This window comes from Phyllobates terribilis, unplaced genomic scaffold, assembly GCF_046119375.1.
Source record: "Phyllobates terribilis strain yellow unplaced genomic scaffold, ASM4611937v1 Scaffold_5__5_contigs__length_657084704, whole genome shotgun sequence".
NCBI classification, from domain to species: domain Eukaryota; kingdom Metazoa; phylum Chordata; class Amphibia; order Anura; family Dendrobatidae; genus Phyllobates; species Phyllobates terribilis.
In genome coordinates this window covers 195730699-195753605 of record NW_027362765.1, presented here as the reverse complement: position 1 = coordinate 195753605, position 22907 = coordinate 195730699, and positions in this window count along the sequence as shown.

Here is a 22907-nt window from a genome sequence, read left to right as displayed (position 1 = left end):
GGCCAGACAAAGGACACACAAAGGGGGTCCTGTGAAGTGCTCCAAAATTATCTGGGAGTTGTCTGAGCCCCTCACCTGGTGAGCACAGTACGACGTGGGCAGCCATTACCTGCAGACGTGGTCTGGATAATAAGAACTGTGAGTAAAGGCCCTGAACTGCATCACTGACTCCGTGTCGTTACTGCTGCTGCCCTGCACCATCACCCCCATCCTCCGCATACACTGCCCTGAGGCTATACTCCTCCCGTGGGGAGTTATGCTACGCTCTGCTGTACCCACAACACCAGCCTTAGCGGTCTGCCCTGTAGCGGCGGTTCACTCTGACCGCAATCCACGGGTGGCGTAGTCGGACATTTAAACATCAAAACCACATAAATAGTTCCGCCACTGGTTTGACCGCCCTGAGCCACGGAACCGGATCGCCGCCACGAAGACTACAACCACCAGCATCCACCAAAAAGGGTCCGGCTCCGGGTGTCCCAAGGCCCAGGGGGTGCGTCAGAACATTTTCATCACCTTTCACAATCACCAATGGGACAAGGCAGGGATGTCCTCTGTCCCCTCTCTTATACATCCTAGTGACGGAGCACCTGCTCTCATCAATTCGCCATAACCCCAATATTAGGTGGATTGAGGTGGGAGGCACCGAGTACAAGTGCTCTCTATTTGCTGATGATGTCCTAGTATATATCACTCAATCACATATATCCATCCCTGCTGTTATGGCTGAAATAGATCACTTTGTTACATGGTAAAATTTTAAAATCAATGCAGCGAAGTCTGAGGCCCTCGATGTCTCCCTCCCTAAATCCATATAGGATTCCATCCAGTCCAACTTTCCCTTTGCCTGGCCCTCACAGGGTATCAAATACTTAGGAATTCCTATTCATAGAGACCTCTCCCATCTATGTTATCTTAATTTTGGGCCCTTTATTGAACAATTCCATACAGACCACGGTTGGCAAGTTAGAACTGTAAAATTCACTACGTGAACCACTGGTGTTTTGTGGAAAAGCACATGTACACCGCGTTCCAAATTATTATGCAAAAAGTGTTTAGGAGTGATAAGGGAAGAATTTGTTTGTTTGTCAGTTAAACTCATTGATGGTGATGTGTGTCAGGGCTCTTTATATCACTGTAAGCAATTGCAGACACCTGTGCTAATTAGTTTGGCAGGTGTGTCCAATGAAAGGCAAGACTACTTAAGAAGGCTCTCTCACATTATTAAGCAGCCTACATTTTCTGCCAAAATGGGAAAGAAAAAGGATGTGTCGGCTGCTGAGAAGCAACAAATTGTGGAGTGTTTAGATCAAGGCATGACTACAATCAACATTGTGCGATGATCAGGATGAAGTGTCTTGGCAATCAAGAAGTATGTAGCTGATTCACAGTACACACGTGTGCGTGCTGATAAGGGCAAATTGAGGACTCTTTCCTACAGGCAATTACGTCAGGTTGAAAGAGCAGCGGCAAAAAAGCCTTGTCATAGCAGCAGACAAGTTTTTGAAGCTGCTTGTGCCTCCAACGTCCCCCGAACAACAAGATGCAGGGTCCTTCAGAGGTTTGCAGCTGTGCATACGCCATCCTGTCGACCTCCTCTATCCACTTCACACAAGCAGAAACGGCTCCAGTGGGCCAAACATTACATGAAGACTGATTTCAAAACTGTTTTGTTCACGGATGAGTGCCGTGCAGCGCTCGATGGTCCAGATGAATGGAATGGAGGATGGCTGGTTGATGGACACCCCACGCAAACACGGCTACAGCGCCAACAAGGAGGAGGTGGAGTAATGTTTTGGGCTGGAATCATGGGGAGAGAGATTGTCGGCCCCTTTAGGATCCCTGAAGGCGCTAAAGATGAACTCCATAATGTATGTGGATTTTCTCAAACAGCACTTCCTGCCATGGTTCAAGAAGAAGAACCGTGTATTTCACAGCAAGATCATTTTTCTGCATGATAATGCACCATCTCATGCTGCACATAAAACATCTGCATCTCTGGCTGATATGGGCATAAAAGGGGACAAACTTATGGTGTGACCCCCATGCTCCCCTGACCTCTACCCCATTCAGAACCTTTGGAGCATCATTAAAAGGAGTGTCTATGATGGCGGGAGGCAGTTCACATCTAAGCAACAGCTCTGGGAGGGTATTCTGTCCTCATGCAAAACAATTGAAGCAGAAACCATCCAAAACCTGACAAATTCAATGGACGAGAGAGTTCAGAAGCTCCTTTCGAACAAGGGGTCCTATGTGAAAATGTAACATCACCTAGAATAAAGTTTTGAGTTGAAAACTGTTTGATTTCAGTTTCTAACAACCTGCTAATGTTTATAATTTCAAAAATGACCATTTTTTTGGTCTTTATTAAAATGAAAAGGTTGATCGAAAAGTTTGGGGGATCTAAGAGTGTGGCAACCCAGTAGTCATGATTACTTCGAATTCTGACAATATGAGGGTCATGCTGCAGGTAGTGCAGCAAGAAGGCACTTATGTGTCTTGCGCATCTCGGAGCCCCAAAATTATTTTCCGGGCTAGATGCAGCTAAAAATTATTTTTAATTTTAAATCTGGTGAAGCTTATTATAGATGGCCTAATAGGATCAGTGTTGCACACTGCTACAAAGCCCAAATTATTTTCCAGTCAAGATACAGATAAACATGATTAGTAATTTGAAAGCTTAAAACGGTTGGTAGGGTGATTTTAACCAATCATCAAGCTTTTACTCTCCCCAGGATGACACAGGGGTAGAAAAGTCGTTTCGGATCCATGATTTGTTCATCTTTATGAACGTGAGTCTGTCTACATTATCAGTGGAGAGCCGCGTGCGCTTATCTGTCAGCACACCACCAGCAGCGCTGAACACACGTTCAGACAGAACGCTGGCTGCGGGGCATGACAAGATCTCCAAGGCGTAAGTGGCTAGCTCCGGCCATTTATCCAGATTGGAAGCCCAAAAAGAGCAAGGGTCCAGTGACACAGTCGTGGCTTCAATGTTTACTTGGAGATACTCCTGTACCATCGTCTCTAGGCGTTGACTATGTGTCAGACTTCTTGTCTCCTGTGGCCTTGCAAAGGATGGGCTAAAAAAGTGGTGAAATGATTCCGCAAAATTGATGTTACCAGCAGATACTGTGGTTCTGTTACGGTTTGAGTGCTGAACACTTGACGGTCCCACGGTTGGCAAGTTGGAACTGTGAGATTCACTACGTGCACCACTGGTATTTTGTGGAAAAGCACATGTAAGATTCTGCAACAGTCTCTGCTGATACTCCTGCATGCGTGCATCCCTTTCTATGGCAGGAATAATTTCTGCAAATTTACTTTTGTACCGGGGATCTAACAGTGTGGCAACCCAGTAGTCAGGATTATTTCTAATTCTCACAATTCGAGGGTCATGTTGCAGGTAGTGCAGCAAGAAGGCACTCATGTGTGTTGCGCATCCAGGAGCACCAAGTCCCTGTTGTGTTGGTGGCGAGGTAACAATCATGCTTCCTTCCTCTGTCCTCTCCCCCCAACCTCGCACAACAGAAATGTGATCAAGGTCTCCCTCATCTGATGAGTCTTCCATCAGTTCGTCCTCCACTTCTTCCTGGGCTCCTGCACCTTCCTCACTAGTTTGGCTGCTACCATGCGCCCTGGTAAAATCATCTCCCCCACCCTCACATGCCTGCCGCCTTGGTGCTGCCGACCGTCTGGACCTTGCAGATGTTAGCCCTTTCGCATACAACTCCTCCTCCTCTACTTCCTCCACCTCCTCTTGTGCCACCACCTGACTCCGAATTCTGTTTAACATGTGCTCCAGCATGTAAATCACCGGAATAGTCATACTGATAATGGCATCGTCAGCACTAAACATCTTCGTCGCCATTTCAAAACTGTGCAGAAGGGTGCATAGGTCCCTGATCTGAGACCACTCCTCCAGCGTGATTTGCCCCACCTCTGAATCTCGTTGGCCCAGGCTATACGTCAGAACGTATTGCACCAGGGCTTGTCGGTGCTGCCACAGTCGCTGCAACATGTGCAGAGTTGAATTCCACCGGGTAGGCACATCGCATTTTAGCCGGTGAAGTGGCAGGCCCAACGACTTCTGTAGAGATGTAAGTCGCTGAGCTGCGGGATGCGAACGGCGGAAGTGAGCACACAGCGACCGTGCCCTCTGCAGAAGGCCATCTAGTCTGGGATAGTGGGCTAAAAATTGCTGGACAACCAGGTTCAACACGTGAGCCATACAAGGCACGTGTGTGACATTGCCCCGGCGAAGGGCCGCACCCAGGTTTGCAGCATTGTCGCACACGGCCTTCCCTGGTTTCAGGTCCAGTGGAGACAACCATTCATGAAATTGGTTCTCCAGAGCTGACCACAACTCCTCAGCTGTGTGACTCACATTTCCCAGACATTTCAATGTAAAAACCGCCTGATGACGTTGAGCCCTACTGCCAGCATAGTAAGGAGGTGTGCAGGATCCCTTCTGCGCAGTTAGAAAGCTTGTGGCATGACCAGACAGGCTTTGGGTGCAGGTGGAAGACCGAGAGGAGGTTGAGGAGGCAGAAGCAGTGGAGGAACTTTGACATAAAGAGGATTGACGCACAACTCGTGGGGACGGCAAGACTTGGACAGCAGCCCCTTGTCCTGCTGTCACCATAGTTACCCAGTGCCCAGTCAGCGACATGTAACGCCCCTGTCCATGCCTACTCGTCCAAGTGTCTGTGGTGAAATGCACCCTGTCACACACAGAGTTTCTCAAAGAAGCGGTGATGTTGTGTGCGACATGCTGGTGGAGCGCAGGCACACCTTTCTTTGAGAAGTAGTGCCGACTGGGCATCTGGTACTGGGGCACTGCGACGGACATAAGGTCTCGAAAATCCTCTGTGTCCACCAGGCGGAAAGGCAGCATTTCTGTAGCCAAGAGCTTGCAGATGGTGAAATTCAACCTCTTAGCTTTCTCATGGCTAGGAGGAAATGGTCTTTTACTTGTCCACATCTGAGGGACCGAGGGCTGGCTATTGTGCTTAGACGGGGTTGATAAGGGTGTCCCCGGCAAACTGCCGGTCTGTGAGGAAGATGCAGGCGGACATGTTAGGTTGCCTTGATCCAAAGGTGGTGGTATCGATGTCGGACAGCGCTCAAGACCAGCTGGTGTTACCACCTCCAAAGAAAATGATGACCTGCCAATCACGCTGGCTGTTGCGGGTAAAGAGGTGGCAGGTCTGCGCCCCAAAACAGGTGTGACTGCTGTCCCCCCAGTCACAGAGGATGAAGAGGCCGCGGATGCACAAGATATGGCAGACGGTGGTTGGCCCGGCCGGCTAGGCCGCATTGTAGCACACTGAGCTTCCCACTGCAACTTATGCTTCATGTCCATGTGCCGGTTCATGCATGAAGTACTCAAACTATGTATTTTTTGGCCTCTACTTAGCTTTTGCTGACAAATGTTACAGATAACACGAGTTGGGTCATCTTTATCGATCTGAAAAAATGCCCAGGCTATGCAAGGCTTAGCACCCATGCGACCTGAAGAGCCACCACGACTTGTGGTGAGAGGCAGAGATGTGTTTGAGGATGCAGTTGTTGACGTGCTTCCAGTACTACGTCTCTGTCCAGGAAGGCGCAACCTGACCTCGTCGTCACTAGCATCTTCCTCCACCTCCTCTGCTGACATCATCTCTTGGCTGACTGTGGGTTGACAGTAAGTGGGATCTCCGACCTCATCATCATCACCCTGTGCGTTATCACACCCGTCGTCCTCAGAGCCAACCTGTTCCTGCCCTGACAAAAAACTAAAGTTGTCGCTCCAATCAGGTATTTGAGTCTTATCATCGTCTTCCTCATTGTCTCCACCAACAGGAGTTACAGTTTGGGAATGAGGGTCTACATTATGGTCAGAACCTTCTGCGTCTGGTCCTGGATCCGACTCATAAAGATTCTGGGCATCAGTGCAGATCATTTCCTCGTCTGGATTCACAGAAGCGCTGGAGTCGACCTCTGATTCCCAGGCTATAGTATGAGTAAACAGCTCTGCAGACTCAACCATCTGTTCTACCTCATACTCAGACGGGCAGCTGGAGATTTGGGAGCTGTGAGGAAGCAAGTGCGATTTGGGTGACACCTTTGAGGACTGGAGTATTTGTGATGTTGAAGTTGATGTGGAGGAGAGCCCACTTAAAGGAGCACTTGATATCCGTTGAAGCACCTGCTGTTTTTGTGCCTCATCTGGAATTTGTAGCGATTGGCGTGGCCGTAAGAAAGGGATCTTATCACATTGTCCGCTAAAAGAAGTACACATTTTAGTTTGGCTGGAAGATGGTCTTTCTTCTGCACCTACCCCACGGACACAACCTTTTTTCCCCTTCCCAACACGCCTATTCCCCTTTCCACCAGCAGCAGGCCTTTTTCCACTCATTTTGGTGGTTAACTAATTCACAACTCTGGAGTTGTTTGCACAAAAAAACAATGGATGGTAACCGAGCAGAGCTGAGTGGCCAAACTGTGGTATTAAGCCAAAACTATTGGCTGGGTTAGATGCAGAAAAAAAATTATTTTTAATTTGCAACCTGATGGAGGTCAGTATGGATGGACTAATAGACCAAGTCCCACACACCGCTAGAAGCCCAAATATTTTTTCAGAGCTAGATGCAGAAAATTTTTTTATTCAATTTGCAACCTGATGGAGGTCAGTATAGATGGACTAATAGACCAAGTCCCACACACTGCTAGAAGCCCAAATATTTTTTCAGAGCTAGATGCAGAAAAAAATTATTTTTAATTTGCAACCTGATGGAGGTCAGGATAAATGGACTAATAGACCAAGTCCCACACACCGCTAGAAGCCCAAATATTTTTTCAGAGCTAGATGCAGAAAAAAATTATATTCAATTTGCAACCTGCTGGAGGTCAGTATAGAAGGACTAATAGAACAAGTCCCACACACTGCTAGAAGTCCAAATATTTTTTCAGAGCTAAATGAAGAAAAAAATTATTTTTAATTTGCAACCTGATGGAGGTCAGTATAGATGGACTAATAGACCAAGTCCCACACACTGCTAGAAGCCCAAATATTTTCTCAGAGCTAGATGCAGAAAAAAATTATTTTTAATTTGCAACCTGATGGAGGTCAGTATAGATGGACTAATAGACCAAGTCCCACACACCGCTAGAAGCCCAAATATTTTTTCAGAGCTAGATGCAGAAAATTTTTTTATTCAATTTGCAACCTGATGGAGGTCAGTATAGATGGACTAATAGACCAAGTCCCACACACTGCTAGAAGCCCAAATATTTTTTCAGAGCTAGATGCAGAAAAAAATTATTTTTAATTTGCAACCTGATGGAGGTCAGTATAGATGGACTAATAGACCAAGTCCCACACACTGCTAGAAGCCCAAATATTTTTTCAGAGCTAGATGCAGAAAAAAATTATTTTTAATTTGCAACCTGATGGAGGTCAGTATAGATGGACTAATAGAACAAGTCCCACACGCTGCTAGAAGCCCAAATATTTTTTCAGAGATAAATGAAGAAAAAAATTATTTTTAATTTGCAACCTGATGGAGGTCAGTATAGATGGACTAATAGACCAAGTCCCACACACTGCTAGAAGCCCAAATATTTTTTCAGAGCTAGATGCAGAAAAAAATTATTTTTAATTTGCAACCTGATGGAGGTCAGTATAGATGGACTAATAGAATGATGCTATGCCCAAAAGATTTTACTTCACTAGGTGCAGTAAAAAAATTGGTATTCTATACACAGGTGGTATATCTTGCAACACAGATAGGCTACTCCACTGACTAACACACTCTGCAATAGGCCAAAAAGGATTAGCTTTGCTAAATTCAGCCAAATGCTGTGAAAAAAACTTGCACAGCACTGGCACAGACCTGCCTGGCAAAAACTGATAGGAACTGATGTAACCTAGTCCTGAAAAGGACTCCAATTACAATTAGTCTTTACTCCCACAATCTATCTATTTAAGAGCACAGACCTGCTTGATAAAAGTCGTAGGAAATGCTGTAACCTAGTCCTTAAAAGGACTGCAATCACAACTATTCCCTACTCCCAAGCTATCTGTATATTTGTGCGAAAATTGGCTTGAAATTAACAAGGTATAGCGCACACAGCAACAGCGGTGCCGTCTAACACATAGCTGCAGCAGTGAGAAAATGGTGGCGACGGGGAAAATGGCTTGGTCTTATAGGGCAAGGACATGTGACATACACTGCCAATCACACATGCCCTTGCTTGTGTGAAAAAAAGCACTTCGCTCCGTGTGTGCGCTGCTGATAGGCTGACAGATTGCACCTCCCCACTGCAAATGCGGGAAAGAGAAAAAAAAATGGAGATCTTCATTGTTCCTGCAGAGATCCATCCCCTGCCCCTCCCCCCGCCCCGCTGTACACTCAAACTGCGTATTAACATTAATTTTCATCATTACTGAGAAAAAATCCAGTTATGATTTTGGTGCACGAACAGTTATCGAACATAACCTCGAACAGCCGAATTTTTCTCAAATTGTTCGTGTTCGCCGACCGGCTCGAACACCGCCCAAAACAGCTCGAATTTGAGATTGGCGAACAGTTCGAGTAGAACAACGCTCATCTCTACTGCAGGGTATTTGCTTATTTTGTTTTTATCTTAAGTTTCATAATTCCACCAGTGTAAACAGATAGCCAATCACCTGTCGATTGAACAAAATGTTCATTTCTTGACAGATCATCATCTATAATATAACGCTGCAAGCGTGTCTCTGTCTGAAGCCTTGATAGACTGCGCATGCGTGATGCGCAGTCTGGCTCCAGACAGAATCACGCATCCAGCCGTTACAGGTAAGAGGAGTGTGCATGGCGCCGGAGATCGTAGTATGCGTAGGCACTGAACGCATACCGCGATCTCTAGCGCCATACTTACATACTTACCTGACTGGGAGGAGCATTGCTGCGGCACCTCTCTTCGCCGGAGACCGGGGCAGGAGTGAGGCGTCGGATCGGCGCCGTTTTACTGAAGACACATTTGCAGTGTGTCTTCAGCAAAATGGCGCCGGACAGCATGGTGCTCCGGCGCCGCACTCCTCTCCCGGCCTCTGGCAGAACAGGATGCAGCAGTGCTGGAGCACAGAGAAGAAAGGTGAGTATAACTGTTTATTTTTTGTATGTGTGTACAGTGTGAAAGGGATGAGGGGGCCACACATACCAGAATTGGGGGTGAGGGGGCCACACATACCAGGATTGTGGGGTGAGGGGACCATGCATACCAGGATTGTGGGGTGAGGGGATCATGCATACCAGGATGAGGGGTACCACACATACCAGGATTGGGGGGTGAGGGGACCATGCATACCAGAATTGGGGGGTGAGGGGTACCACACATACCAGGATTGGGGGGTGAGGGGACCATGCATACCAGGATTGGGGGGTGAGGGGACCATGCATACCAGGATTGGGGTGGTGAGGGGTACCATGCATACCAGGATTGGGGGGTGAAGGGTACCACACATACCAGGATTGCAGGGTGAGGGGACCATGCATACCAGGATTGGGGGGTGAGGGGTACCACACATACCAGGATTGGGGGGTGAGGGGACCATGCATACCAGGATGAGGGGTACCACACATACCATTATTGGGGGTTGAGGGGACCATGCATACCAGGATTGGGGGGTGAGGTGACCATGCATACCAGGATTGGGGGATGAGGGGACCATGCATACCAGGATTGGGGGATGAGGGGATCATGCATACCAGGATTGGGAGGTGAGGGGACCATGCATACCAGGATTGGGGGGTGATGGGACCATGCATACCAGGATTGGGGGGTGATGGGACCATGCATACCAAGATTGGGGGGTGAGGGGTGTCATGCATACCAGAATAGGGATGAGGGGTACCATGTATACCAGGATTGGGGATGAGGGGTACCATGTATACCAGAATTGGGGATGAGGGGCCCATGCATACCAGGATGGGGATGAGGGATGCCATGCATACCAGGATGTGGATGAGGGGCCCATGCATACCAGGATGAGGGATACCATACATACCAGGATAGGGATGAGGGATGGGGTACCACACATACCAGGATTGGGGATGAGGGGTGCCACGCATACCAGTATTAGGGGTGAGGGGTGCCATGCATACTAGGATTGGGGGTGAGGAGTGCCATGCATACCAGGATTGGGGATCAGGGGTGCCATGCATACCAGGACTGGGGGTGAGGGGTGCCATGCATACCAGGGTTGGGGGTGAGGGGTGCCATGCATACTTTCATGTTGTTGTTTTTTTTACAAATATGCAGCACCCTATTGTTAACCTTCAACAGCTCCTTTGACGGCTTTATTACTTTCTACTATGGCTGCTTTATGAAGATATACTGCTGTGAAAAAACTGAGCAATGTATTGCTTGCTGGAGGTGAAATGAATGTCATTGTCCAATCTTCAGATATATTGTTAGCAGTAAATAGTGTCATACGTTGATTCGTAAAGCATACCAGACTCGATGTGAAGTTCCTAAATCAACAGAAACGTGGTGGAAGATGAAAAAAATGAATTTTCTACATTCAAGAATATTGGGTTGTAGAAAGCACACAAATAGGAATGAATGACCTACTCGTTTTTCAGAGGAATTTTTACCAGGTGAAAAGTGGTCAACCTTTTGCTTTTATTATATTCCAGCTTCTACTTTTTTTTGTTTGTCTTATTTTTTTAATCCGTCATACAGTTCATTTTATTTGGAACACCCAGCATGCTATTTAATCTTTAGCAAGGGGGTGTTGCTCATAGGTTAGTTATTCAGAACAGCCTATAGACACGTCCCAAGAGAATACTGTAAGTGCCGCCCACTTGGAAAAACCTGCATAAATTAGCATATTGGGTACACTAAATAAAAAGACCTATATCTCTTGAACCTTATGGCTCCAAAAAAAAAAAAACCAAATACTCATGGAAGCAGTGGAAATAAAATAGGAGCAGTTATAGTTAATTGATAGTTAATTAACAGAAAATAAGACTCCAAAGACATACTGATAGGGAAAAAAAGATTGTGAGCCCCAATGGGAACAGTGCCGATAATGTCTGTAAAGTGCTGTTGAATTAATGGCGCTATATAAGTAAGTAAAATAAAAATACATAAATAAGAGCATCACTTTTGACATAGCCACAAGGATATGGAATTTGTCTCCATTTTTTTTTCCACCTATTCTGAGAGCAGCATAATGTACAGACAGATACCCTGAGTCCAGTGATGTGTCACTTACTGGGCTTCTTTCTATAGTTTTGATAAAATCACTGTTTTATCAGCAAGAGAGCATCACTAGTGATGAGCGAGCATTCTCGCTACTGCTCGATGCTCGCCCGAGCATCTCACTGCTCGAGATGCTTGACGCTCGCCGAGTATTTTCGGGGTTCCTCGGCGGGAGCGCGGGTCTCCTCCCTGCATGTTTGGCGCCAATGAACATGCAGGGATTGCCTGCCACTCACTGTAATGCCGTAGCCATGTTGGTTGTGGCATTACAGTGATTGGCTGGCCGAACAGCGTCATCAGGTTTTTATCAGACCTGGCGACGTCATGCTCGTCACAGTCACTCCAGAATCAGTGTAGGGAGAGGTGCTGCTGAGCTAGGGAGAGATGTGCTTGTTTCTAGTTAGTGTAGGTGTACCAAACTACATTAGAAACACATATCTATCTCAACAAACAGTCCTTCTGAGGACTAATCCATCTGCAGAGATATCAGTAGGCAGTGTATATAGGCAGGCAGGGAATATAGCAGACTGCAGTGCACATAGCACAAGAGGCTCCATTCCAGTTCTGTCTGCTGCTGCTGTTAGATATTTCTAGAAATAGGCCCATGTCTTAGGGGCCAGGAATAATTTTTTTGTTGGATCTTAATCCTCATTATTTGCTTAACCCCTTAACCCCCGAGGGTGGTTTGCACGTTAATGACCAGGCCAATTTTTACAATTCTGACCACTGTCACTTTATGAGGTAATTACTCTGGAACGCTTCAACGGATCCCCCTGATTCTGAGACTGTTTTTTCGTGACATATTGTACTTCATGATTGTGGTAAAATTTCTTCGATATCACTTGCGTTTATTTGTGAAAAAAATGGAAATTTGGTGAAAATTTTGAAAATTTTGCAATTTTCAAAATTTTAATTTTTATGCCCTTAAATCAGAGAGATATGTCACACAAAAGAGTTAATAAATAACATTTCCCACATGTCTACTTTACATCAGCACAATTTTGGAACCAACATTTTTTTTTGTTAGGGAGCTATAAGGGTTAAAATTGACCAGCGATTTCTCATTTTTACAACAAAATTTACAAAACCATTTTTTTAGGGACCACATCACATTTGAAGTCACTTTGAGAGGTCTTTATGACAGAAAATACCCAAAAGTGATACCATTCTAAAAATTGCAACCCTCAAGGTGCTCAAAACCACATTCAAGAACTTTATTAACCCTTCAGGTGCTTCACATGAATTTTTGGAATGTGGAAGAAAAAAATGAACATTTAACTTTTTTCACAAAAATGTTACTTTAGACCCAATTTTTTTTATTTTCACAGGGGTAACAAGAAAAAATTGACCCCAAAATTTGTTGTGCAATTTCCCCTGGGCACGCAGATACCCAATATGTGGGGAAAAAACACAGTTTGGGCGCACGGCAGGGCTCGGAAGGGAAGGAGCGCCATTTGACTTTTTGATTGTAAAATTTGCTTGAATAATTAGCGGACGCCATGTTGCGTTTGGAGAGCCCCTGTGTGCCCAAACATTGGAGCTCCCCCACAAGTGACCCCATTTTGGAAACTAGACCCCCAAAGGCACCTATCTAGATGCATAGTGAGCACTTGGAACCCACAGGTGCTTCACAAATTGATTCGTAAAAATGAAAAAGTGTTTATTTTTTCACTTTTCATTTTTACGAATCAATTTGTGAAGCACCTAGGGGTTCCAAGTGCTCACTATGCATCTAGATAGGAGCCTTGGGGGGTCTAGTTTCCAAAATGGGGTCACTTGTGGGGGAGCTCCAATGTTTGGGCACACAGGGACTCTCCAAATGCAACATGGTATCCGCTAACAAATTGAATGGAAAATCGGCTCAAATTGTTAGCGGACACCATGTTGCATTTGGAGAGCCCCTGTGTGCCCAAACATTGGAGCTCCCCCACAAGTGACCCCATTTTGGAAACTAGACCCCCCAAGGCACCTATCTAGATGCATAGTGAGCACTTGGAACCCCCAGGTGCTTCACAAATTGATTCATAAAAATGAAAAAGTGAAAAAAAAAACACTTTTTCATTTTTATGAATCAATTTGTGAAGCACCTGGGGGTTCCAAGTGCTCACTATGCATCTAGATAGGTGCCTTGGGGGGTCTAGTTTCCAAAATGGGGTCACTTGTGGGGGAGCTCCAATGTTTGGGCACACAGGGACTCTCCAAATGCAACATGGTATCCGCTAACAAATTGTCGGCTCAAATTGTTAGCGGACACCATGTTGCGTTTGGAGAGCCTCTGTGTGCCCAAACATTGGAGCTCCCCCACAAGTGACCCCATTTTGGAAACTATACCCCTCAAGGATTTTATTAAGGTGTATAGTGAACATTTTGAACCCAGAGGTACGACACAGAATTTGATAACATTAGGTCATCATATTAAATAAGTTGTCATTAGTCTTGAGCGCAAGTGCTCGCTACTTGAGTTTGCATCGGGGACTCAGGTATGCACCATGTACTGCGTGTGCTCGAGTGACATGCTCGAGTCCCTGCCCTGCATGTTTCAAGGTTATTAGACACCCAAAAAAAAACATGCGGGGATCGCTCGTGCATGGCAGGCAATCCCCGTAAAGTTTTTTTTGGCCGCGAAGCATATGGGGCGGAGACTCGAGCATGTCACTCAAATACCCACGATACTCAATGCATACCAGAGCACCCGATGCAAACTCAAGTAGAGAGCACTTGCGCTCAGCACTAGTCGCCATATCATCATCTTTTTTTCTTACTTTTGAAAAAAATCCCAACCCCATCACAACCCTAACCCCAAACCCAGCCCTAACCCTAGCCCTAACCCTACCCCAACCCTAACCCGAGAGTTTATTTTTGACGCCGTTCCTCGTGCGGTATAAGTAATTAGACGACTTTATTCTTCGGGTCGGTGTGATTACAGCAATACTAGAATCATATGGGGTTTTTATGACTGACAGCTGTCACACACTAAAAGACGCATTTTTTGTAAAATCTAGTTTTTGCATCGCCATATTTTGAGAGTTATAATTTTTCCAGATTTTGGCAGACAGTCATGTGACAGCTCGTTTTTTGCGGGATGAGTTGACGTTGTTATTGGTGCCATTTTCAGGCACATGACATTTTTTGATCGCTTTCTATTCCGATTTTTTGGAGGCAGAATAAACAAAAAACAACAATTCAGGAATTTTTTTTTTTTTTTTTTTTGTTCTGTTCCGCGTGTGGTAAAATTGATAAGGTAGCTTTATTATTCGGGTCAGTAAGTTTACAGCGGTACCACATTTATATCGTTTTTCTATGTTTTGCAATTTTACATAATAAAAGCAATTTTATAGAAAAAATTATTTTTTAGCATAGCTTTATTCTGAGAGCTATAACTTTTTTATTTTTCGGCTGATGGAGCTGTGTGTCGGCTTGTTTTTTGCGGGACGAGATGACGTTTTTAGCGGTACCATTTTTATTTATAGTTGTGTTTTTGATCGCGTGTTATTCCATTTTTTGTTTGGCGGTATGGTGATAAAGCATTGTTTTTTGCTTCGTTTTTTTTTTTTTAAACCGTGTTCACTGAAGGGGTTAACTAGTGGGACAATTTTATAGGTCAGGTTGTTAAGGACACGGCGATACCAAATATGTGTACTTTTATTGTTTTTTTTTATAATAATATTTATTGATGGGTGCATTATATTTTTATTTTTGGTGGATTATTTTTTTTATTTCTTTTTTAATATTTTTGCAATTTTTTTTTTTTTTTTTCACTTTCTGAAAGTTTATATACTTTATTACTTTGTCCCACTATGGGACTTTCACTTTTTTTTCTCTGATCGCCTGCATGGCACAGGAATGCAGCACCATCCCTGTGCCATGCAGGCTGTCAGCGCTGGACAGGGAGAGGATTGTTTGGAGATGCACTGTGCATGTCCAAACAATCTTCCTGCTGTCTGGTGACCCAGATGTTGTCATGACGACATCGGGTCGTCATGGCAACACCCGGGAAGCCGCGTCAGACAGCGCTGGAAGCAGGAAGAGGAGGTGAGTATCTGCGATCACCTCCCCTTGCCCCCGCAATGCTGCGATCGACTTTGATCGACTTCGATCGCAGCATCGCGGGGGTTAATGTGCTGGGAGCGGTGCAGGACCGCTCCCTGCACATAGTATCGGGTGTCAGCTGTGACAATCAGCTGACACCCAGCGGCGATCGCGCCCGCACAGCCTGTGTGCGCGCGCGATCGCCATGACGTACTAATACGGGTCTGGCTCTTAAGTCCCAGGGCACAGACGCGTATTAGTACGTCAAATGTTGTTAAGGGGTTAAAAAGCAAGCAATCCAGGAAACACAGTTTTTCTGTGCCATTTGCTTGTTGGCACAGCAGAATACAGCCAGGTCCTTTCCATATTACAGCGCTAAAAAAACAGCTATATAAAACTGTGTTTTCTCTGTCACACAGATCACATATACGTTTTCAGAAAATACTGCCATTTCTGGCCTCCATTAAAAATTTGTATCAGTGTGTCAGTGAAGGAATTGATGCGAGTTTGCTGTTCAAAATAGTTACCTACAGGCCAGCTATTTAAAACTGTGGTTTCTCCGTCAGACGGATCACATATATACGTTTTCAGAAAATACTGCCATTTCTGACCTCCATTAAAAATTTGTTTCAGTGTGTCAGTGAAGCAATTGACACCAGTTTGCTGTTCAAAATAGTTACCTACAGGCCAGGTATTTAAAACTGTGGTTTCTCCGTCACATGGATCACATATAAGTTCGCTCCAAATTCAGTCATTTGTAGTGAGCGTGGAAGATATTGTCCTCCATTTAAAATGGGCAAGGGACGGGGAACTGGACATGATGGTGATAATGGTGCATGCAGAGGCCGAGGCCGTGGTCAAGCTGAAGTTGTGCCACAACAAACACCCACATCCTCCCGCTCGACCTTCCTGTCCCAATAAATAGGGAACCGCAGAACACCCCTATTGAACACAGAGCAGTGTGAAAAGGTTATTGGTTGGATAGCAGATAATGCTTCCAGTCACTTAGCCACCACCACCAACACTTTGTCTTCCACACGGTCAAGTCTCAGTAGCTGTGAGTCTGGACTTCTGTGCCCAGAGACAACTGATCCCACACTTGGACACTCTGAAGAGCTGTTCACTTTTCCATTTATAGATTCGGGCCTCTAGCCCGGTCCACTTGAAGCTGGGCAAAAGGAGATCGCATGTAGCAATGCCCAAATAATTGAGCAGCCACGGTCACACGAAGGCGACGGTGGGAAAGTGTCAAAAGAGGAGGACGATGATGAGACACAATTGCCAGAAAGTCAGGAGGAGGACCAGAGTGCGGAAGTGGAAGATGAGGTGGTGGATGATATAGTAACTGACCCAACCTGGCAGGAGGACATGTAGAGCGAGGACAGCAGCACACAGGGGGAGGCAGAGCACCCCAACAGGCAGGAAGAAGCAGTGTGGTAGCCGCAGAAAGAAGGCAGGCAACCGGTCCCCGTAACACCAACACGAAAGAAGCTGCCAGTACAACTGTAAGGTCTTCCCAAGTTTGGTTGTTTTTTAAAGACTCTGCCGATAACTTCAAAAAGGCCATTTGCACCATCTGCCAGACCAGCATCAGCAGGGGTGGCAAAACGACTAGTGTTGAGCCACCCCCGTAGTGTTCGTGTTCGGTTCGGTTCGTCGAACACCGGGATGTTCGAGGAACTGTTCGTCGAACTGTTCGTCGAACACCTTAGAACACCGTCGAACACCGTTAAAACCAATGGCAGGCAAACAAAAACACATAGAAACACATAGAAAACACCTTCAAAGGTGTCCAAAAGCTGACAAACTGCTCAGAAGACGCTCTCTTTAAAAAAGCCGGCCGGCAATTCAGCAGCGGCATACACCGGTACCCGACAATTTAAACAAGAAGGAATAGAGCATCACACATAGATTAGATAGATAGAAACATGTCAGTCACACATATAAGAAGCACAGTGACAGCGTTGCTTATTGTACTTGTCATTTAGTGTAAAGGATTTATTTAAAAAAATAATAGTGTTTTCGTGCACCATCTCTTTAAAAAAGCCGGCCTGCAATTCAGCAGTGGTACCCGACAATTTATAACAGAAAGAATAGAGCTTCACACATAGATAGATATAAACATGCCAATCACATATATAATAAGTACAGTGATAGTGTTGGTTACTGTACTTGTCATTTAGTGTAAAGGATTTATTTAAAAAAATAATAGTGTTTTCATGCACTGTCTCTTTAAAAAAGCCGGCCGGCAATTCAGTACCCGACAATTTAGAATAGAAAGAATAAAGAATCACACATAGATTAGATAGATAGAAACATGTCAGTCACATATATATGAAGTACAGTGACAGTGTTGCTTACTGTACTTGTCATTTAGTGTAAAGGATTTATTAAAAAAAATAATAGTGTTTTCATGCACTGTCTCTTTTAAAAAGCCGGCCGGCAATTCAGTATCTGTACCCGATAATTTAGAATAGAAGGAATAGAGAATCACACATAGATTAGATAGATAGAAACGTGTGAGTCACATATATATGAAGTACAGTGACAGTGTTGCTTACTGTACTTGTCATTTAGTGTAAAGGATTTATTAAAAAAAATAATAGTGTTTTCATGCACCGTCTCTTTAAAAAAGCCGGCCGGCAATTCAGCATCTGTACCCGACAATTTAGAACAGAAAGAATAGATCATCACACATAGATTATATAGATAGAAACATGTCAGTCACATATATATGAAGTACAGTGACAGTGTTGATTACTGTACTTGTCATTTAGTGTTAAAATAAAGGATTTATTAAAAAAAAAATTGGCGTGGGGGTCCCCGTAATTTTAGGCTCTAGCGGAGGTTAAGCAGACGGCTGGGGCAGATTTTTGAAGCCTGGGAAGGGGGTAATACCCACGGAGCTTCCCAGGCTACTAATATCAGCCCCCAGCTGAATACCTAGCCTTTACTAGCTATTAAAATGGGGGACCCCCCCAAAAAAATGACGTGTGGTCCCCCCTATTTTAATAGCTAGCAAAGGCTAGGCAGACAGCTGGGGGCTGATATTAAGAGCCCAGGAAGGGTGCCATGAATATTGGCCCCCTCCCAGGCTAGAAACACCAGCCGTCAGCCGCCGCAGAATTGGCACAACCATAGGTTGCGCCAATTCTGGCACTTAGCCTCGCTCTTCCCACTGCCCTGTAGCGGTGGCAGTGGGGTAATAGGGCTGGGGTTGATGTCAGCTTATAATGCCAGCTGACATCAAGCCCAGGTTAGTAATGGAGAGGCGTCTATAAGACAGCCGCATTACTAACCCCATAGTCAAAGTTACAAAAAAACACAAACACCCAGAATAAAATCCTTTAATTGAAATAAACACACAATTCTTTATTGTTCTAAATTAAACCATACTTACCGTCACGCCCATTCCAGCTGAAGCCAACGATCTCCTGCAATAAAAGTAAAATAATAAAGCAACCTCATCCTTACCTTTCCATGGTTCCCACGACAGCTTCAGCTCTGCTACATCGAGATGACAGGCTGGACCGCAGCAGAACGCTGCCATCCAGCCTGTCATCCCGCAGACACTGAGAAGCGCAGGCATGCTTGCGCTCCTCAGTGTCTCGCTGTGACGGCATCCAGATGAGCCGACAATGAACTCGGCTCACCTCATACACGTCACTGACAGCGTGGGAGAATTCTTCTGCACTCAGCGCTTCAGCGTGAGAATTTTCCCACGCTGTCAGTGACGTGCATGAGGTGATGTCATGTCCAATGAACTCAGCTCACCTCATGTACGTCACTGACAGCGTGGGAGAATTCTCACGCTGAAGCGCTGAGTGCAGGAGAATTTTCCCACGCTGTCAGTGACGTGCATGAGGCTGATATTTAAATTTGGCGCACAAATCGGTGATTGGTCGCGGGCAGCGTCCGCGACCAATCAGCACGGTAGTGTTTAACTTTGGCGACAAGATCAGTGATTGGTCGTGCGCCAAGACCGCGACCAATCACCGATTTGGGCGCCACATTTAAATATCGTCCGCGACCAATCAGCACAGCGTTGTTTAAATGTGGATCCAAGATTGGTGATTGGTCGCGGCCGATATTTAAATTTGGCGCACAAATCTGTGATTGGTCGCGGGCAGCGTCCGCGACCAATCAGCACAGTAGTGTTTAACTTTGGCGGCAAGATCAGTGATTGGTCGTGGTCAAGACGGCGACCAATCACCGATTTGTGCGGCACATTTAAATAGCGGCCGCGACCAATTGGATGTCAGCGCCGCTCCCCGGTCCTCCCTTCACACCCTAGCCGCATGGATGTCAGCGGCGCTGCCTGTGCGGATACTTCCGCTGCGAGAACCCGGGACATGAGCGGGCGCTCGCAGCAGAAGTATCCCGACCCGCAGCGCCGCTCCCCGGTCCTCCCTTCACACCCTAGCCGCTGATGTCCCCACAGTATCCGCATGGTGTTACAAAGGTCCGGACATTTGTGTTAAAAATCGCTGATTGGTCGCTGGCGCTGCCCGCGACCAATCACCGATTTGGGCGCCAAATTTAAATATCAGCCGCGACCAATTACCGATTTGGGCGCCAAATTTAAATATCCTCCGCGACCAATCACCCATCTTGGCTCCACATTTAAACACCGCTGTACTGATTGGTCGCGGACGCTATTTAAATGTGGCACCAAAATCGGTGATTGGTCGCGCCCAGCGTCGGCGACCAATCAGCACAGCGGTGTTTAAATGTGGAGCCAAGATTGGTGATTGGTTGCGGCCGATATTTAAATTTGGCGCCCAAATCGGTGATTGGTCGCGGGCAGCGCCAGCGACCAATCAGCGATTTTTAACACAAATGTCCGGATCTTTGTAACACCATGCGGATACTGTGGGGACATCAGCGGCTAGGGTGTCAAGGGAGGACCGGGGAGCGGCGCTGCGGGTCGGGATACTTCTGCTGCGAGCAGTCGCTCATCTCCCGGCTTCTCGCAACGGAAGTATCCGACCAGGCAGCGGTGCTCCCCGGTCCTCACCAATACGATTAGCTGATTGGTCGAGCTCTCCGCACGCGACCAATCAGTGATGTTGGCGCTAAAGTTAAACACCGCTCTGCTGATTGGTCGCTGCCCGCGACCAATCACCGATTTGGGCGCCACATTTAAATAGCGGCCGCGACCAATCAGCGAGCTTGGCGCCAAATTTAAACAACGCTCTGCTGATTGGTCGCGGACGCCAGACGCGTCCAATCAGTGAGATTGGCGCCAAATTTAAACAACGTTCTGCTGATTGGTCGCGGACTCCAGCCGTGACCAATCAGCGAGATTGGCGCCAAATTTAAACCCCGCTCTGCTAATTGGTCGCGGATGCCGGCCGCGACTAATCAGCATTATTGGCGCCAAATTTAAACACCGCTCTGCTGATTGATCGCGGTCGCCGTCCGCGACCAATCAGTAGTATTGGCGCCAAATTTAAACCCTGCTCGGCTGATTGGTCACAGTTGCCTTCCGCGACCAATCAGCGATTTTGACGCCAAATTTAAACACCGCTCTGCTGATTGGTCGCGGCCGGCGATTGCGACCAATCAGCATTATTGGCGCCAAATTTAAACCCCACTCTGCTGATTGGTCGCGACCGCCGGCCGCGACTAATCAACATTGTTGCCGCCAAATTTAAACACCGCTCTGCTGAATGGTCGAGGTCGTGACCAATCACCATTATTGGCGCCAAATTTAAACACCGCTTTGCTGATTGGTCGCGACCACAACCTATCAGCATTATTGGCGCAAAATTTAAACCCCGCTCTGCTGATTAGTCGCGACCGCCGGCCGTGACCAATCAGTGATATAGTCGCCAAATTTCAACACCGCTTTGCTGATTGGTCGCGGTTGTTGGCCGCGACCAGTCAGCGATTTTGGCGCCAAATTTAAACACCGCTCTGCTGATTGCGCCGGGTCTGCCGCATACATATTCTAGAATACCCGATGCGTTAGAATTGGGCCACCATCTAGTTTCATGAAAAATTTAAAAAAAAATTGATGTGGGGCTTCGTCCTATATTTGTGTCCAGCCAGGTACAGCAGGCAGGAACGGGCTGCGCCCAACCACCAGCTGCCTATTTGTACCTGACCGGACACAACAATATAGGGAAGCCCTTTTTTCCTTAATTATTTCATGAATTTCATGAAATAATTAAAAAAAAAAATACGTGGGGCTTCGCCCTATTTTTGTGTCCAGCCAGGTACAACTAGGCAGCTGGGGGCTGGAATCTGCAGTGCAGGGAGGCCCAAGCTTTCTGGGCCCCACCCGCTGCAAATTGCAGTCCGCAGCCACCCCGGAAAATGGCGCGTTCATAGAAGCGCCATCTTCTGGCGCTGTACCCAACTCATCCAGGGCCCTGGTGCGGTGGCTCACTGGGTAATAAAGGGGTTAGGGCCAGCTTGGCATTATCAGCTGGCCCTAAGCTCGAAATTCATGGGGTCACGCCAATATTAGACATGACCACTATGAATTTCTAGTAAAGTATTTAAAAAAAACACAACACCCAGAAAAAGGTCCTTTAATTGAAGTAAACACACAATTCTTTATTGTTCTAAATTAAACCATACTTACCATCACGCCCATTCCAGCTGAAGCCAACGATCTCCTGCAATAAAAGTAAAATAATAAAGCAACCTCATCCTTACCTTTCCATGGTTCCCACAACAGCTTCAGCTCTGCTACATCGAGATGACAGGCTGGACCGCAGGAGAACGCTGCCATCCAGCCTGTCATCCCGCAGACACTGAGAAGCGCAGGCTTGCTTGCGCTCCTCAGTGTCTGGCTGTGACGGCATCCAGATGAGCCGAGGTCATGTCCAATGAACTCAGCTCACCTCATGTACGTCACTGACAGCGTGGAAGAATTCTCCTGCACTCAGCGCTTCAGCGTGAGAATTTTCCCATGCTGTAAGTGACGTGCATGAGGTGAGCTCATTCATGTCCAATGAACTCGGCTCACCTCATGCACGTCACTGACAGCGTGGGAAAATTCTCACGCTGAAGCGCTGAGTGCAGGAGAATTCTCCCACGCTGTCAGTGACGTGCATGAGGTGAGCCGAGTTCATTGTCGGCTCATCTGGATGCCGTCACAGCGAGACACTGAGGAGCGCAAGCATGCCTGCGCTTCTCAGTGTCTGCGGGGTGACAGGCTGGATGGCAGCGTTCTGCTGCGGTCCAGCCTGTCATCTCGATGTAGCAGAGCTGAAGCTGTCGTGGGAACCATGGAAAGGTAAGGATGAGGTTGCTTTATTATTTTACTTTTATTGCAGGAGATCGTTGGCTTCAGCTGGAATGGGCGTGACGGTAAGTATGGTTTAATTTAGAACAATAAAGGATTGTGTCTTTATTTCAATTAAAGGACTTTATTCTGGGTGTTTGTGTTTTCTTTTAACTTTGATTATGGGGTTAGTAATGGGGGTGTCTTATAGACGCCTCTCCATTACTAACCTGGGCTTGATGTCAGCTGGCATTATAAGCTGACATCAACCCCAGCCCTATTACCCCACTGCTACCGCTACAGGGCAGTGGGGAGAGCGAGGCTAAGTGCCAGAATTGGCGCATTCTATGGATGCGCCATTTCTGGGGCGGCTGACGGCTGGTGTTTCTAGCCTCGGAGGGGGCCA